This window comes from Mus musculus, chromosome 9 (genome assembly GCF_000001635.26).
Source record: "Mus musculus strain C57BL/6J chromosome 9, GRCm38.p6 C57BL/6J".
NCBI lineage: Eukaryota > Metazoa > Chordata > Mammalia > Rodentia > Muridae > Mus > Mus musculus.
In genome coordinates, this window is record NC_000075.6 from 87,388,645 (window position 1) to 87,407,450 (window position 18,806).

The 18,806-nt window shown below is 41.2% G+C and overlaps 2 pseudogenes; one reads left to right on the forward strand and one right to left on the reverse strand.

The window, feature by feature from the left end:
* Positions 1-4,730: 4,730 nt before the first annotated feature.
* Gm9540 lies at positions 4,731-18,193 on the forward strand (annotated as a pseudogene).
* Positions 8,188-8,266, reverse strand: Gm51416 (annotated as a pseudogene).
* Positions 18,194-18,806: the final 613 nt, after the last annotated feature.

Consider the following 18,806-nt stretch of genomic DNA (forward strand, 5'->3'; position numbering starts at 1 on the left):
TTTCAGCTGTCATTGGCTACCAACTGTTTTTCAAGAGAGACACTCTTTCACTACAAGACAGCCAAAGGGTGTTCTCTGGAGAAGGGACAATTGTGTAGTTTCAGCCAGTGCTTAGAGGAACAAGCAGAGGGCCTTGTCTAAGAACTAAGAACTCTGGAACTGCACCTGGGGATAAGAGTGTATTCTGCAGATAGATCCAAAGGATCTCTAGAAATATAGTCTACCAACTGCTTTGGCAGTTGTCATTAGTTTGTTTGTTTTTTTTTTTACCCTAGTTTTTCTGAGACAAGATCTTGCTGTATAGACTCAGCTATCCAGAACTCTCTAGATGAGAATAGATTGACCTCAAACTGATAGCAATCCTCCTGCATCTGTCTCCTGAGAGTCAGGTATCACAGGGAATGGTGGTATCTCTGAGACTTGTCTACTTATATTTAGTTACACCATCTCTTGTCAGTTGGTAAAGATGTTTTGGAAGATGTCTTTCAATCTTTCTAGAAGCCAATACTAACTTCATTGAAGTACTGGGCTTGAATTTATTACTTCAGGATCCTTATTTCACAGATTTTCAATGTACTATCTCAATTATATTTGGAAAACTGGAAAATTTTTACAAAATTCACAAGTTTTAGAAAATCGTGTGTGTGTGTGTGTGTGTGTGTGTGTGTGTGTGTGTGTGTGTGTGTGTGTGTTTCTGATTAAAATGTGGATGGTGAAGTCCCAACTTAAGTAACCTCTTTAGGCTATACAATTAATTTGTCCCAAAGTGTGTGTCAGGGGGAACAGTGGAAAAAAAACTAAATATGTGCTCTTGGTTTTGATTCACCATGCTACTGTTTAGAGAACTCTTGTTACTCCAGTTTCATATTAACGATGATTGTGAAGTCTTCAGTTTTGACAATATTGTTCACAGTTATTTTAGGGAGAGGAAAGTTTCCAATATTATCCTTATAATAAGGGAATACCCTTTCTTCCTTCTTCATTTTTCTGTCTAAGAAGGAATCAGCCTGATTGTTGGAGAGAAGAAAAATGCTTTGACCATAGTCCTCAAGGATGGAGTCCTTGTGTAGATAGTCAGGTTCTTCTGCATCTCTTAACTCTTTTTAAAATGTTTTTTCTCCTTATGAATAAATATTAGTAGATTTCTCCTTGATGAAGACTCTGTGTCCCCCTCCCTTTCTATAGCCAGTGGACAACTGCTTTGATTTTATATCATTTCTTTAAGCACAGTTCTAAGGTTGTAGCATAAAGAAGACAATTTTTTTTAAAGCATTCAAGTTTGAGTTGAATATCTCAACTTTTTCTTTTTTCTTGTCTTTCTTTTTTCTTCCTTTCTCTTTCTTGTTCTCTTTCTCTCTCTTTCTTTCTTTCTTTCTTTCTTTCTTTCTTTCTTTCTTTCTTTCTTTCTTTCTTCCTTCCTTCCTTCCTTCCTTTCTTTCTTTCTTTCTTTCACACAGGATCTCATTTTGTAGTCCAAGTTGGCCTTGAACTCAGAACTATCTACTTCCAACTCAATTTTATTGGAGCTGAGAGATTGAATGCATGGGCATATTAATTAAGAAAGTAATAATTTGGTTTTTCCCTCCTTGTGTATGTAAACTGTTGAGTGGGGTCATGATTCTGGTGTACTCTGGTCCAACATCAAACAGAATCAGAATCATCTATTGTCATTACCTCAGCAATTCCCTGGATAACATTATATAGGAACCTTTAGAATTTAGTAATAAATACATGGATCTGGCAGGTATCTCAATAACTATTATGGTAACTACTTGTAAATTTACTGAATTAATGAATACATGAAAGAGAGAGAATGGGACAACACTGAGCCTCATCCTCTTCAGATAAAATGTGCATTAAAAATATAGTTTTGCTCCTTACAGGAAACTTACATTTTAAAATTGGTATGTAGTAGTTGTACTATATAACTACTATATACAATGTCTGAGTTACACGAAGACATACATATGTATGGTGTGCTTGTGTCTTTGGCACTTGTACCCCCATACCCCGCATCTTTTCTTCACTTTCTCTTCCCATCCCTCCCCTCTTCTTTGCTTTTACATGGCCAAGGGCAAGTATGATGGTCTGAACGTCTCCACCAGTGGTTACTGTGTCTTCTCAGTGAAGCAGCGGCCAGTTCTTCCTTTTCTGACAAAGTAACTTGCTCTGCAGGTACAGCTGAGGGAGCCACAACCACTGAGCTAGCTTATCCAATGTCAGAAGCTCATGGATTCCTGTCTGCTCTTCCAGGGTAATGGCTGACTTTCTTTTGACAAGATAAGTTGAGTAAGTCCTTTTGGTGTTCTCTCTCTCCCCCCACCCCCCGTGTGTCTGATCCATTAATAGAAATCTGGATAACTGCAAGAGGTTGTTTCTTAAAGTTTCCAAAATACTGCTTTTCTTTTAGCATGATCAAAAACAACCAAAACCAAAACGAATAAAAACAAAAAGATCAAACCAAACCAACCTACCACACAAACAAACAACAACAACGAACAAAAAATTTCATTATTGAAAGAATTAAATAAGGCTCAAGAGAGAGGAAAATGCCAACTAACTGCATATGACTGCATACTTGGAAGTAACTCACAACTGTGTAATATTAGCACATAGAATGTTTACTGAATGGAAATCTGTAATCATTTGGAAAATTTTGAGTTAACTCATAAATGAGAATATTCAAGTTACTGAAAATGTTTTAAGCAAAGCATTTTATATATAAACTAAATGTAAAACAATATAAATCTAAAATAATGATCAAGTTATTACTAAATATATTTTCCTGCCCAGTAAAGGGTTTTAAATAGCATTTTAAAACACCCCCAAATCCTGGGACTTAAAAATGGGATCCAATGCACAGGGTCCCCAATGAAGGAGCCAGAGAAATACCCAGGGAGCTGAAGGGGTCTGAAGCCACATAGAAGGAACATCAGTATGAACTAACCAGTACCCCCAGAGCTCCTTGGAGCTATACCACCAATCAAAGAAAACACATGGTGGAACTTGTAGCTCTAGCTATATATGTAGCAGAGGATGGCCTAGTTGGTCATCAATGGGAGGAGAGGCCCTTGGTCCCATGAAGGCTCTATGACCCAGTAGAGGGGAATGCCAGGACCAGGAATGGGAGTGGGTGGGTTGAGGAGCAGGGGGAGAGGGGAGGGGATAGGAGATTTTTGGAGGGGAAACTAGGAAAGGGGATAACACTTGAAATGTAAATAAAGAAAATATCTAATAAAAATAAATTAAAAAAAAACAATTTGCTAAACACATGAAACTCAAGAAGAATGAAGACCAAAGTGTGGACACTGTGCCCCTTCTTAAAATTGGGAACAAAACACCCATGGAAGGAGTTACAGAGACAAAGTTGGGAGCTGTGACTAAAGGATGGACCATCTAGAGACTGCCATATCCAGGGATCCACCCCATAATCAACTTCCAAATGCTGATACTATTGCATACACTAGCAAGATTTTGCTGAAAGGACCCAGATATAGCTGTCTCTTGTGAGACTATGCCGGGCCTAGCAAACACAGAAGTGGATGCTCACAGTCAGTTAGTGGATGGATCACAGGGCTCCCAATGGAGGAGCTAGAGAAAGTACCCAAGGAGCTAAAGGGAACTGCAACCCTATAGGTGGAACAACATTATGAACTAACCAGTACCCCGGAGCTCTTGACTCTAGCTGCATATGTATCAAAAGATGGCCTAGTCGGCCATCACTGGAAAGAGAGGCCCATTGGACACACAAACTTTATATGCCCTAGTAGGGGAACCCCAGGGTCAAAAAAAAATGGGAATGGGTGGGTAGGAAAGTGGGGGGGGGAGGGTACGGGGGACTTTTGGGATAGCATTAAAAATGTAATTGAGGAAAATACGTAATAAAAATATTAAAATTAAAAAAAACTGCTTTAGAATGAAAAAAAAAAAGATGGAATCAGTGAATAGACCACTTTCTAATAAGTCCATGCTGCGGCACACTTCCTTCAGTTGTTGCGATGATAGTATTTAAAGACATTAGATTAGGAACTTTTTAAAGGTCACTAAGGACATCACATGCCACGTTTTTAAATCAAGCAAATCTAGTTTCAGATCCATAGGGGAAAATAATTGTTTTCTTTTCATCTATTTAGATTAGATCAAAATCATCGCCAGTCTCAGAAAACTGTAACTAATACCAAATTACTTTCAGTTACACTTCTTTAGAGGGAATAATTCAAGGAAACTTTTGAGTTCATAATAGATAGTATTGGTTGACTCAATCAGCCTTTAGCTCTGAGATCCAGGCCTTCACATAGTACACATAGTATTTAAAATTCATCTTTAAAATGCTTCTCTCATTTCTTTGTCCATAAAGAAAGCAGAGACCCTGGGAATTAAAGTTTCTCTGAAGCATTCTAAAATATATCAATATATTTTATATATATCAATATATTCATCTCTGTGTAAGATTGCTGCAGAGGACTTCTGTTTCGTTTTTATCATCCTGTATTTCCCAGGATTCTCCAAGGAATTTGTATTATGTTTATAGCCAAAAAATGCGTATTCTAAGTGCTTCCTAAATGTATCCTTAGAATGTGGGAAAGTGTCAGGGGTAAGAGTGTCGTCCCCCCCCCCCCCCGCAACACACACACACACACACACACACACCCAAACACATCAGACAAACCGTAAATTTAGGACTTTTTTTTTTCCATCAGAGAACTGAGGCTTTTGGAGAGAGGTAGGAAATGAACATTGTCACACAGGGAACATTGTCACATTGTCGCACGAAGCAAGTAAGCGACTGAGGTTTTAAGACAGCAAACAAAATGTGGGGTAGATTTCAGAATCCTTAGGGAGAGAGATTAGAGGGGAGTTTTCTACTTGTGGGCTCTTCACAAGGCTCACTAGACATCCTCAGGGTTGGGAGCAGCAGTAAGCAAGCAGCCAAGAGTCCTGAGGTTTCTTTAATGACCCTGGCCTGGGGTAGGAGGTAGCAGCACCCCTAAGGAAAGCAAAACCATTACCTACACTCCTCTGTGAGAAATAAAGACTTTGTGTGTGTGTGTGTCCATGTGTGTTGGGGGAAGACACAAGTCACTGTCATCCTCAGAGACCTATTGGAAACCCATTGTAGTTAGAAACATACAAGCAGAACAAGAAATACAACAGAATAGATTAAAAAAGAAAATACCACAAATCCCTCTTAACCTAAGGGTGAGAGGGTCTAAAGACAATCCTGGGCTTGTGGGCACTCCTAGGATGATACTTTTAAGATCCAACATGCTGGTGGGAAGGCTGGTGGGGTTTGTGAGAAAGTATTTAGGAGTAATTTGGAGTAGGTTAGTGTTAATTATAATGTCAGTGGGGGCTGGAGTGGCAGAAATTTTAATACCTGGAGCCCAATTGGAAGGAAATGAAGTCATAGGAGACAGGCATCTGAAGGAGATATTGGGACCCTGAATCTTTACTGAGTCTATTTGCATCTTGGTCACTCTTTTTTTTTTTTAATTGGATATTTTATTTATTTACATTTCTTTGTTTTTAAGTTCCAAATTTCTGATTTATTAGACAGCAGAAAAATATAACAGTTTTAGATAGCAAACACAAACAAAAATGGCTTGGGGCAGCCCGGAAAGGTCTACACCCTGTCAGTATCTGTGGACAGGCTGATTGTGGGCACGGTGGGCCACTGAGTGCTGGTGTGGGACTTGAGGAACATGGACTTTGTGCAGCAGCGTAGGGAGTCCAGCCTGAAGTACCAGATTCGCTGCATCCGAGCCTTCCCGAACAAGCAGGGTTATGTGTTGAGCTCCACTGAAGGCCGAGTGGTTGTGGAATACTTGGACCCGAGCCCTGAGGTTCAGAAGAAGTTTGTCTTCAAGTGCCACAGGCTAAAGGAGAACAAACGTTGAGCAGATGTACCCAGTCAATGCCATCTCCTTTCACAACATCCACAACACGTTTGCCACAGGTGTTCTGATGGATTTGTAAATATTTGGGACCCATTTAACAAGAAGCACCTGTGCCAGTTCCATCGGTACCCAACCAGCATCGCTTCCCTTGCCTTTAGTAAAGACGGAACTACACTATTTACATTTCAAATGTTAACCCCTTTCCAAGTTTCCCCTCCGAAAACCCCCTATCCTACCCTCCTCCCCCTGCTTCTATGAGGGTGCTTCCCCACCTAGCCAACCCACTCCCACCTCACTGCCCTAGCATTCCCCTACACTGGGGCATCAAGCCTCCACAGGACCCAGGGCCTCTAGTCCCATTGATGCCAGATAAGGCCATCCTCTGCAACATATGCAGCTGGAGCCATGGGTCCCTCCATGTGTATTCTTATTGGAAAAGCCCCTTCCATCATACACACTTTTGCCTTTATACATTGCATCACCAAAGCCCCAAAGCAACAGAGTAAAGTGACATGGACTGAAACCTCCGATTGTGGGCCAAGTGAACACTTCCTCATTTATGGGACGCTTACTTCAGGTATTTTGTCAATATCATAGAGTTCATGCAAGCACAGGTAGGGGTGAGGAAGCTGGGCATGGTCTTCAGACACTTCTGTTACAGTGTGCTGTATTCAGGCACTTCTTTTGTGGCCACATACTTAATACTATGAAAATAAAGAAAACAAAAAAGATATAGTATAATAAAGAAAGGTGGGAGGGTGAATATATGTTCAGATAACAAAAGACAGATTAAATTTTAGGTTGAATAGAAAACAAGAGTAAGATCAAACTGGAATGAAATGCCCATAAAGTAGACCATTTAAAAAATAACAAACATTCTTAATAAAGCCTAACATTGATACAATAAATAATAATAAAGGCATAAAACATAATTGGAGGTAAAAGATAAAAGGCTCAAACCAGTAATATAAACTTAAATCTAAAAAAGTATTGGACCCATGAAAAATAAAGAATAAAAGTATCAGAGAGGGGCTGGGGAGATGACTCAGGGACTATAGAGTGGTTGCTGTCCAAGCATGAAGAATGGAGGATTTTTGTTTTTGTTTTCTAACTTTTTATTGGTTCTTTGTGAATTTCACATCATGTACCCTAATCTCACTCATCTCCCTTTCCTCTCACACCCATCCTCCACCCTTGCAACCCCCCCCTCCCACCAACAAAGGAAATAAAGATCTAGTCATGGAAGCTGTAGTGTGCCCCAGTGTGTCCTACAGTATACCCTTTGCCCACACATTTGTTGCCCGCAAATGTTTATTGCAATGAGTCATTGGTCTGGTACAAGGGCTCTGGCTTCTGCTACTCTTTCCATACTGGAACCTCCCTGTTTCTCCTCTCAGATATCCTGTTATTGCCTTATGTCATGGAGACCGTGTAACTCTTCTGTGTTGTCCAGGTGAGGTGCAGGGCTTGCTCCTTGGGTGTTGTAGCAGGCAAGGGACAGGGCCAGCTCTCCTGCTCTCATGATTCTATCAGGGTTCATTCTCCCACTTGCCACAGGTGATGAGGGAAGATGTGGGAGGAGGATTTCTCTTCCTTGTCCACACCATCACATGAGAGATGATCACATGAGTGGCAGGGCAAGGTCTCCCAAACTTGCATCCTCAGGTGCCAGCTCACCTGCAACTCCTGCAATGTTTGAGGCACACATTCCTAAGTAGTGCAGCTGGCTAGGGGCAGGCTCTGCTCTCCTACTCTCATGCTCCCAGGGCCAGCTTTCCCATGATGCTCAGATGAAAGGTGAGCCAATTCTGCTTAGCCCTTAGACATCAGCAGGTGGCAGCCCAGACCAGAGATGTCTGCCTGTCCTTTGGTTGTAACAGAGCCCTGCTGATGCAGGACATGGACCCAAACATATCCCCTGAGGGCAGCTCAGGCCAGGATAGCACCATAGTCACAGATGATATCACTGACCATTCAAGCTATTCCTCACTACCCCCAAGTCTTCAGTTCTGCCTCTCTTCATTGTGCCCACATCCTTCTGTTTCTCTTCCATTTCTCCACCACTGACTTGCTCCTCTTAGCGGTACCCAGGGTCTCTGAGTATCTGTGGTCATCTCAGGAGTGGTCTCAGAAGTGCTATGCCCTGCTTGCTCATTATGGCACTGGACAGGGGTCTTCTTGAGCATGGTCTGATCCCCTTCAGGTCTTCGTGGCACCAGAGTGGTGGTCATCTTAGGCTAGCTCCCTGTCCAAGTCCCCTCATACTGAATGTTAGGTTGATAATATTTCAGATGTTCATAGGTCAGAACACTGCCACCTACTTATGCACGTGTGACAAGAGTCATGCCTGCAACACTTTTAGGGGCATGAAAGAATGGAGTTTAGATTCCCAGAACCTACATAAATGCCAAGTAGGCATGGGGACCCACTAGTGATCCCAGCCCTAAGAAAGCAGAACAAGCTGGCTGTCTAGTTCTGGGTTCAAGGGAGAAGCAATTGAAGAAGACTCCTGACATTAACCTTGGACCTCTACACACATGCAAACACGCAAATGTACACATACACCACACAGGTATACACAAAAAAATTCAGGGAATAATTTTTGAAAATTATGTTAAAATAAAAAGTGGAAAAGTATTACTAAAGACATTGATAAAAAATAAATGTGACTTTTAAAGCAATGAACAAGACCGAGAAGACATACTGTATAATAATGGGCAAGGCAAAGTCTCTGCAACAAAGCACTGGGGAAATCAGGCCAGCCATGCAGTGTTGTATACATCCTTAAACAATCCATATCAGTATTTTGGATTTTAATCACATGCCTTTCCTAGAATGTTATCCTTTCCTTCTTCCGTGATCTCGTCTTTTCACCTTTCCTTTATCAACCAATCAATCAATTTCTGTCTGTCTGTCTGTCTGTCTTAGAATTTTTGTTTTTGGCTTACAGTTGCAGGGTGACACAGTCCATCATGGCAGAGAAAACAAAGCAGCAGGCAAGGAAGACATGGTGGCAGGAGCTGAAGGCTGGCCAGTCACACTGCCTCCATGCTCAGGATGCAGAGTGAGCAGAAAGTAGATACGGCCTGACCTATGGCTGCTACCTGTGATCTACTTCTTCCGGTAACTCTTTGACTTCTAAATGTTCTACAACCTTCCCAAAGAGTACTCCCAGCTGGGGACCAGGTGTTCAAAACTACGAGTCTTAATATAAGAGAGACACTTCACATTCAGAACACAGCACACACTGAGCTATTTCTCCAGGCTCCACTTTGTTTGTTTGCTTGTTCTTATTTTTGAAACAGTGTCTTATTCTAGCTCAGCTTGACTTACAACTCACTGTGTGGCCCAGGCTGGTCTTGAACTAAGTGCACTCCTCCTGCCTCAGAATCCCAATTTCCAGGATAATGGATATAAGTCACCCTATCTCTCTAGGGATAGTCATGTTGTTAAAATTCACTTTCCACATTGTACTTGATTGCTACTTTCCCCCATTTTAAATGTGTCTTTTTACAGCTTCTAAACATGGAAAACCTAGATGTAATACTCTAAGTGCTAGTCACCAAAGCTCTTTACATATGCTCATCATTAGCTCTTAGTACAACCCCTGGTCTACATATACTCCTTACAGGAGGGACACTGTTGGACAAGCTCTGAAGTTAACTGCCTTTTAATTACTATTCCATTGCTTACTACGTTGGCACCATGGTGTTCACCATTTTGTAATTGGAGATAAAACTACTACTTGATTCATTAGAGTGTTTGAGGGGGGCAAATAAAGAGATACATACACAACATCTGATATGACCTTGGATCAAAGCAAACCTTCAGCAGATGAGACCTGCTCTAGTGAGCACAGAAATATTTTAGGCTTCGTAGTAGCTGAAAGTTTACACCTCTGAGAGTATATAGCAATCCAAATGTTTCCTTTGTGTTTAATGTATGAATGATATAAAACAGGAGCCTTCACCATGCTTGCAGATTAGTACCATGAACTGAGCTATCATGATGTAATCCTGGCAAATCACTTGGGTTTGTCAAAATGAATAATCAGGGTGCTTTTTTTATGTGGCTCTGTTGAGTTTTTGATTAGAGGAAACCTGGTAGAGACCTCAGAATTTTTTTCTGGGGTTCTCAGAGCTTTCATTCAATACTGCTTGATTGTTTTGAGTTTATTGGAATCAATTTTGTGTAGGAACCACTGACCTGAGAGGATGCTGGGAAGCGGTCTCAGAAAATAGAATGCTTGAATGCATGTTCTACATGGCTTCTGTTCTTTATTAAGGGACGGGACTGTCATTAACATCCTGAAGGCTTTGGATACCTGGTCCAATTATTTGGTAAAAATTTTGGTGACATGGGTACAATGTTCTAGAAGACCTACTGGTATCTGTCTGTGTATGTGTGGTTGGTTGTTTGGTTGGTTGGTTGGCTTAGTGATTTATTCTTGTAAGCCTAAAATAACAACTCACCAGTTTCAGGACTCGTGCTTATCTGCAAGTTTTTTCCCCCCCTCGGCCCTTGAGTCTGAACTTCATTGATCTAGAGAAAATCCTTCTCTGTCCAGGCAATGATGGTGAGTTCATAGAAAAGTCAGGGCACCCCTGAGATGTAATGTTGTCTTCTAGAGACCCACACCCTTTTTCTGTTTCTGTTAGCGGAACCTTAAAAGGCTGTTTGTATTTCACAGTAAAAAATATCCCCCACACTTCAGAACATGCAAAGAACTTAGCTAATTAGTTAATAAAGAACTTAGGTAACTCCAGCAATGCCTCCAAGTCTAGTCTCCAGTTTCTGAGCAGGTGTCCACACCTGAACCAATGGATGTATTTCAGAATTAGCAAATTGAGAGCATTGCTACTTCTATGTTTTAGTAATATGCATCTATGCCCATTTCACACAGGAGGGAACTTGTGTCCTGGAGAGATTAAGTACCCTGTCCAAGTTCATGTAACAGAATGAGCAGAATTAGGACAGCAGCCCTTGCAGGGATGACCCCAGGCCATCTTTTCTAAGCACCACATTCTTGGCTTGTTATGCATTCTGTGTATATATGGATTCTAGACACATTTCTCCGGTAAACTATAGTGCTCAACTCATTTTAGGTTAGCCCTTCCTTTTTGAGAAGCAATTATATACACAATCAAATGTATACTACATATTATACAAATATAAGCAAGTTTTGAGAGCCATTGTGACTGACTGGATCCTGGAAATGCTAGCATGACCTAATTATTGGCAGTGGTCTTACAGAGAGGATTTGAGAAAAAAAGAAAAATCCCTGGGCCTTTTCAAAAAACACATTTGCTAGGCAGGAACAGGAAAAGCTTGCCATTAAAGTTTCAATTTGCAAGTCCAGGAAAAAAAAAACCAACAAACCTCTGCTGTTGTGGAATTCATAAAGCGGCAGAGCAGTTGTGTTATGATATTTACAAGACCTGGGAGCAACAAAATGAACTAAATTAAGAATGACCAAGTCTACATACCAGTGGTCAGTAGGAAAGTCCACATGAGACAGTTACTGTGGGAAGGACACTGGGAAATGTGATTTAAACAGTTCCTTTTGTGAATGTTAGCATTGGACACTAAGTAATGAGGCAGGGAAAAATTTAATCTGCATATGTACCCTACCCCCAATATTCATAAATCAAATCATGAGAGAAGCTATACTTGTTAAAAACTGATTGTATAGCAGTGTAATTAATTAAAAGCAATCCACCACCACCACCACCACCAACAAAACAAACCAATCTGACCTGTCTTCCAAGTCTGGATAGGAGATAGGGATAATGAGTGTGTGTGTCTCATCCATTGAGATTTAGTAAGCTGGAGGCCTAGAGAGACTTTGGACCCAGGCATGAGGCTTAAGAATGGACAGCCAGTCAGGGAGAATGAGAGACCCCCTTGGCTGTAATTACTGATAAATACCGGCATGTAAAGTGGATATTTAGCTACTGAAAAATATGAACTAGTCCATGAAACTCTTTAACTGTAAATCTAGGAGATGAGATGAAATTCTGATCCTAGAGAAGCTAACAAAATGAAAATTAAGAATAGAGTTAGGTCTGCCAAGAACTTAATAACTAATGTGTGCCATGCACACCCCAGGACTCTGCAGGGTGCTTTGCATGAATGATCCTACTTGATATTCACAATGGACCACAAGGATGCGCTTTCATTATGTCAGCATCACATAGGAGGCTCCCTAATGTGAACATATCCTGGTGATTATTCACAGCCAGTGCTGCTTCTGGCTGACTCCAGTGCTGCAGGCTGCCGTGAGTCCTGTGCAGAAGCCATGTGAGTTGACTCAGGGCACAGTCTGGAGCTGGTCTCTCAAGGTGAGGAAAGATCCCCACTCTGGCCTAAGACAGGTTTATGTGTCAGGAGGATTGGCTAGGGGAACTCAAAGGCTCAGCAACATTACTGGTTGCTAACATATGTCAGACCCACCATTTTCCTGTTGCGTTGGTAAGATATACATAAATAAAAAAGAAATAAAAATCAAAACAAAACAAAAAAACCCAAACTCCCCCCCCCCAAAAAAAAACCCAAAACCATTCATGTATACCCTTCAATTTACACATATTGGTTTGGTTAAAGTAAATTTTACTTGAATTAGTTTGGGGGTCAGAAGGCAGAAGCAAAATTTCTTAAATTTTCGGTCACATATTAGCAACAGATGTGATTTAATACTGTTAGTGTTGAATGTTCAAAACAATGGTAACAGTGCACTTCCAGGATGTTTACTCTTTTATCATAATATTCCTGTGAAATACGGATAGATGTGATTAACTTGTTTCTTTTTTTTTTTTTTTTTTTTTTTGGTTTGGTTTTTTCGAGACAGGGTTTCTCTGTATAGCCCTGGCTGTCCTGAAACTCACTTTGTAGACCAGGCTGGCCTCGAACTCAGAAATCCGCCTGCCTCTGCCTCCCACGTGCTGGGATTAAAGGCGTGCGCCACCACCGCCCGGCGATTAACTTGTTTCTAGATGAAGAATTTAGTGAAGAGAGATCCAGGGATGTATACACACCTATTTCCCGAGGTAGAATTCAGGATAATTCAAACACTGTGTATTTATTTCTGTCACCAGTCTTTCAAGGTCATTATGAAAGTGCATTTTTGCTAAATCCTCATCTGAAGGCAGAATAATACTCTTGAATAATCCTGAGCTGCAGCGGTGACATCCTGTTTTGTTTGGGGAGCATTGAGTTTCTTTGCTACAATGTTCAGAAATGTACTCGGTTAAGTATTTAAATGCTTAATTACAAATATGGGACATGATCAAGTTACCTAAATAATAAGACAGGGAAAAATCTAATCAGCATATGTGGTCTATTTCCAAGTGTCAAATGGCTTGCTATGTGACCTTCGTTACAATCCCTGCCATTATATCACCAGCACGTCTTTATAACACCTTAAAAAAGCCTGCCTGTTTCCAAGAGTGGCATTATAAATATGTTTCTTTATCCCACTCTCATTATAACAAGAAGAGGTCAATGGTCTAAAGGGTAGTTTCATATTATAAGAGGGATAAAAACTAAAATCAATAAATCTCCAGATCATAAATGTTACTACAGTCTGGCAAGGTTGAGAAAATTATGAGCCGGGCCTCATGATGTCTGGGTATCGTAGCTTGTAAATTTCTACCTACAGATGTTATGTGGCTGTGCATAACACGTCTGCTGGGCCCTTTGTAGGACTTGCTCACAAATGTGGTGGAATTTTGTTTGGTATTAGTTCCAAGGTTAGTGGGGAAGTTCTATTAATAGAGTATCTAAGCATATAAAACCATGATGTGTTCTTACTTCATGGATGAAAATGTGTCTAACATTGTAAAGTCATAGTTTCCCTTTGGCTTCATAACTTTAATCAGGAAACTCAACTAGGAAGTCATTTGCTTACACTGCTTAGTAACTTAGGGATCTGGGACACTTTGGCAAAGCATTTGTCTAGGCTTGCATGTTCACACTGGATACTGATGATGCTAATACTCCCACCAAAACAAGAGAGATCAGCAGCAACGTAATAAATACTCCATGGAAGACACTGGTAATACGTTATTGCACAGTCCAGCATGAAACTTTTGTTAGTGGTACTTCGAATTAAATACACAGATGCTAAAGACAGGCTCTGCAGGTTCAATCCCTGCCTCTGTCATATCAGAGTGGTGTGGTCATGGGCTAGATGACCAGCTTCTTTGAGTTACTTATTGATTATTTTCTTTGCTTTCAATTGGAGATAAGAAAAGATCCAAATAAGGAAGCCGTTGTGAAGATCAATTTTAGGGGCAGGGCGGGGAGTAACAGAGATAGATAGTGAAACAATCTAATGCCATTTTATGTATGTAGAAACCTTTTAGTGATTCTGAAAACCAAAAAAAAAAAAAAAAAAAAAAAAAAAGAGTGGCAAGTTTGTTGGGTTTCTCTATGTAGCCCTGGCTGTCCTGGAACTCACTCTGTAGACCAGGTCTGCCTGCCCCTGCTTCCCAAGTACTGGAATTAAAGGCCTGTGCCACCACTACCTGGCTCTGAAGTTCTTTTAAGGAGGTAAAGACAATTAGTGGTAGAAGAGGTCTCAAGAATACATAGACTCAGGATCAGTACATGAAGAATATGCACTGGGTTTCCTTCTAGGAGTGAGGTCTACATTAGTAAGCCAGACAGGCGAATATACGTTCAACATATTGGGTAGTAAGTTCTACGTAAGAATTATTAAGCAGTGAGTACATATTGTGTGAGTTCCTTTGTGATTGGGTTACCTCACTCAGGATGATGCCCTCCAGGTCCATCCATTTGCCTAGGAATTTCATAAATTCATTCTTTTTAATAGCTGAGTAGTACTCCATTGTGTAAATGTACCACATTTTCTGTATCCATTCCTCTGTTGAGGGGCATCTGGGTTCTTTCCAGCTTCTGGCTATTTTAAATAAGGCTGCTATGAACATAGTGGAGCATGTGTCCTTCTTACCGGTTGGGACAACTTCTGGATATATGCCCAGGAGAGGTATTGCGGGATCCTCCGGTAGTACTATGTCCAATTTTCTGAGGAACCGCCAGACTGATTTCCAGAGTGGTTGTACAAGCTTGCAATCCCACCAGCAATGGAGGAGTGTTCCTCTTCCTCCACATCCTCGCCAGCATCTGCTGTCACCTGAATAAGTGGATATTAGCCCAGAAACTTAGGATACCCAAGATATAAGATACAATTTGCTAAACGCATGAAACTCAAGAAGAACGAAGACCATAGTGTGGACACTTTGCCCCTTCTTAGAAATGGGAACAAAACACCCATGGAAGGAGTTACAGAGACAAAATTTGGATCTGTGACGAAAGGATGGACCATCTAGTGATTGCCATATCCAGGGATCCATCCCATAATCAGCTTCCAAACGCTGACACCATTGCATACACTAGCAAGATTTTGCTGAAAGGACCCAGATAGAGCTGTCTCTTGAGAGACTATGCTGAGGCCTAGCAAACACAGAAGTGGATGCTCACAGTCAGCTATTGGATGGATCACAGGGCCCCCAATGGAGGAGCTAGAGAAAGTACCCAAGGAGCTAAAGGGAACTGCAATCCTATAGGTTGAACAACAATATGAACTAACCAGTACCCCGGAGCTCTTGTCTCTAGCTGCATATGTATCAAAAGATGGCCTAGTCGGCCATCAGTGGAAAGAGAGGCCCATTGGACTTGCAAACTTTATATGCCCCAGTACAGGGGAATGCCAGGGCCAAAAAGGCGGAGTGGGTGGGTAGGGGAGTGGGGGGTGGGTATGGAGGACTTTTGGGATAGCATTGGAAATGTAAACAAGGAAAATACCTAATTTAAAGAAAAGAATTATTAAGCAGATTAAGGAATGAATAATGATAGAGTAGATATGTTAATTTAAGTAAGGAGAAAACTTACAGGAACAGAATTGCTATTAAAAATAGACAGGCTTCTGCATTTGGTATACACTCCCCTGTCAAGGCTTCAGGATTACAACAACAAAATAACAACATGGGGGAAATGGCACAGAAAAACAGGAAAGAAAATATCGGAAGTCTAGATCAATGGGCACACACACACACAAGGTTCTCTGTCTCTGTCTCTGTCTCTGTCTCTCTCTGTCTCTCTCTGTCTCTCTCTCTTTCTCCTCACCACCCCTCTCTGCTGAGTATTTTCTGTACTAGAGTTGGAGAATGGAGAAAGTGCAACACAAAATTCTATGGACCAGTTTGGAAGTGTAGTCGATGAACACAGCTATTCAGAATTTAGCTGGCTCACCAACTGGCTATTTGGAATTTGACTGGGTGATTAGCTTACTTTTCAAAATTCATTTGAGAAGTAGAAACTTCAGTTCCCTCTAAATTGCTGCTGACAGGCAGCGTTAAGAGAACCCAGTTCCACCTAATAGAGTTTGTGATGAAGGAGTCTTTTGGCTTTACCTGGTTATCAATGTACTAGGGACAGCAACTAGCAACTAAGGATTGTAATCTAACCTCATAGCATTAAAAACCAAACAACAAAAAACAAAAATGAAAAAAACAAATGAAAACCAACCAACCAACCAACCAACCAAACAAACAAACAAACAAAAATAACAGAAAGCAGAAATGGGACCTCACGAAGCAGAGCTATAGAAGAGTGTCAAAAGGCACATCAAATTATAATCAGATGACTCAGTCTATAATGTTAGATGTAGTCAGATTCTTTGTTTCAGTGGGTCACTGTATTGAGCAACAAGAGAGTAAATGCTCTATCAAGGCTTAAAACAGGCACCGTCAATTTCAAACATGCAATGCTTTGGGGGTTAAAGGGCTAAAGAACCATTGCAAATGCCTATGATTTAGTGGACATCGTTGCAAACATTGTGACATATGTGAAATACTATGCCTAATAATAAAATAAATGATCCTGTAAGAGTCCAAGTAATTGGATGATTCATAGAAACTTTCAACATAACCGTTTCGATGGACTTTTCTTTTGACATAGCGTTATAGCAATCTTTCCCTCTCCCGCAAATATATAAGAACATTCTTTCCTACATGATCATCCTCATGTCTGGTCAGTCACATTCTCAGGAATGTGGCCAAAAGTAGAAAGCTGATTTTGTTAAATCTAAACTTCAGCCACTAAGACAGAATGAGCAGACAAAGTAATGAGGCCACAGTGTAGCTAGTTAGTCTATTGGGGCATGCGCTGCTAGAATGTGTCCATTCTACTGAGCACTGAGCAGCAGGCCAGATCGGAAGACATCTGAGTGGTCCACAAACTGAACCTGCGTGGCTTGGGTTCTGGAGACATGAGGAACCCAGTGTAGGAGCAATTCAGGTACTAACTGTAGAAATCAGTGAATAGATCAGAATTTGGTAAGAGCTCAGGCCAAGCAGAAGTTACAGGTTAAAGCGATTGGGTTGGTATTGGTCTTCTGAGCGGCTACATTGCTCATTTCCCTGACTGGCAGATATATTTCTGGGTTTTGGTTTTATTCCCTCTGCTTCTTCTCTTGCGGGAGGGGGGCGGGGGGGGGAGGGAAGACTTTTTTTTTTTCCTTTCTTTTTCTGTGAGACAGTGTTGGCAAGTGGAAATGGGCAGACAACATCACATGTGGACTTTTCAGAAGATTATCCATTTTTATAAATTATTCTCAAATTGCTCTCACCATTTTAAAGAGTAAAGACTCTCCTGAGAGTATATTTGATCATCCAAATAGTTTTTCCGTGATGCTTTGTGTTTAGAATGAATAAAAGTGGATGGGAAATTGATTAAGGCTGACAGTTTGCTGTGGACTTCAGTGTACTGCAAAGTGAGCTGGCGAGATTTTTTTTTTTTCTTCCTTTAACCGGAAAGAGATGGGACAGTAGACTTAACCTATCCCGTCACTTCTCAAAGGCGCCTCTCGCGGGAGGGACTTTGTCAGACCCTGTTCTATGTGAGCTCTGTGCCCTTTGATGGTTTTTCCTTTTAGCTTTGGGTTTCAGGAGCCTATTCAAGATTTAACTTTACTCTATGACATCTGCCACGGCGGGGGCTGGGGGTGGGGAAGGCGGGGTTTCAAAACCACAAAGCAAAGCACATTTAATGATTTAAAGCTCGCAGCCTTATCAACAGCAACAACTGTTCACCATCAGAGTCAACATGCCGTCACCACATGCTACGGACGTGGTTGTGAGTTGATGATTACTGCGTTTGCAAGGTACTGTCACCAAAGATCTGTTTTCAAGCACTAATTGATGAATTCTCTTTGGACCAGTGTGAAGAAACGCCGGAGCACTTCAGTTGGTCGGTTTTACAGGCAGGCGGCTTAAATGGCTGCTAACTTTCTCCACTCACCACCCTTGTCCTGTCATCTTTCAACTCTCTCCGTGGTGTGCTTCCTAATGCTGAGGGCACTCAGTGTCAGAAGGAAAAAAAAAAAAGGTGGTGGTGGGGGACGACAACACAGGCAATGTCACACTGCACACACAGCATTTCTGAACTGCCATTGGTCCAATGATATACTCGGTGCAAAGATGTCAAGTGATCCTGAGGGTTATGAATCCTGTTTCTTTCTTAGAGATCCCCAAACCCTTTATCACGTTAAATGCTGTATTTCTACAGTGTATACTTCTATTTGTGCAATGTGTTTCACTGGAAGTTGGGATTTCAGGAAAAGCAGCGGAGGCATCGAATGTTTGAGATGCCAGGAACTTGCAAGGAAAATGCCACCTTCAAGGCCATCCACCTGTACCCTCAAATGTTTAAAGCAAGTAGCTTTAAGAAATCAGAGAGTATGCATGGCATTTGCTTTAGCTGAACTGTTCGGATGCTAGGGTCCTCCATGGTTTACAATGGCTATTTTGGTCTTGAGGTCGGGACACACCCTGGAAGTAGCAGTGGCCCCTTTACTGTCTTCCCTGAATATATTCCACAGATCCTCCC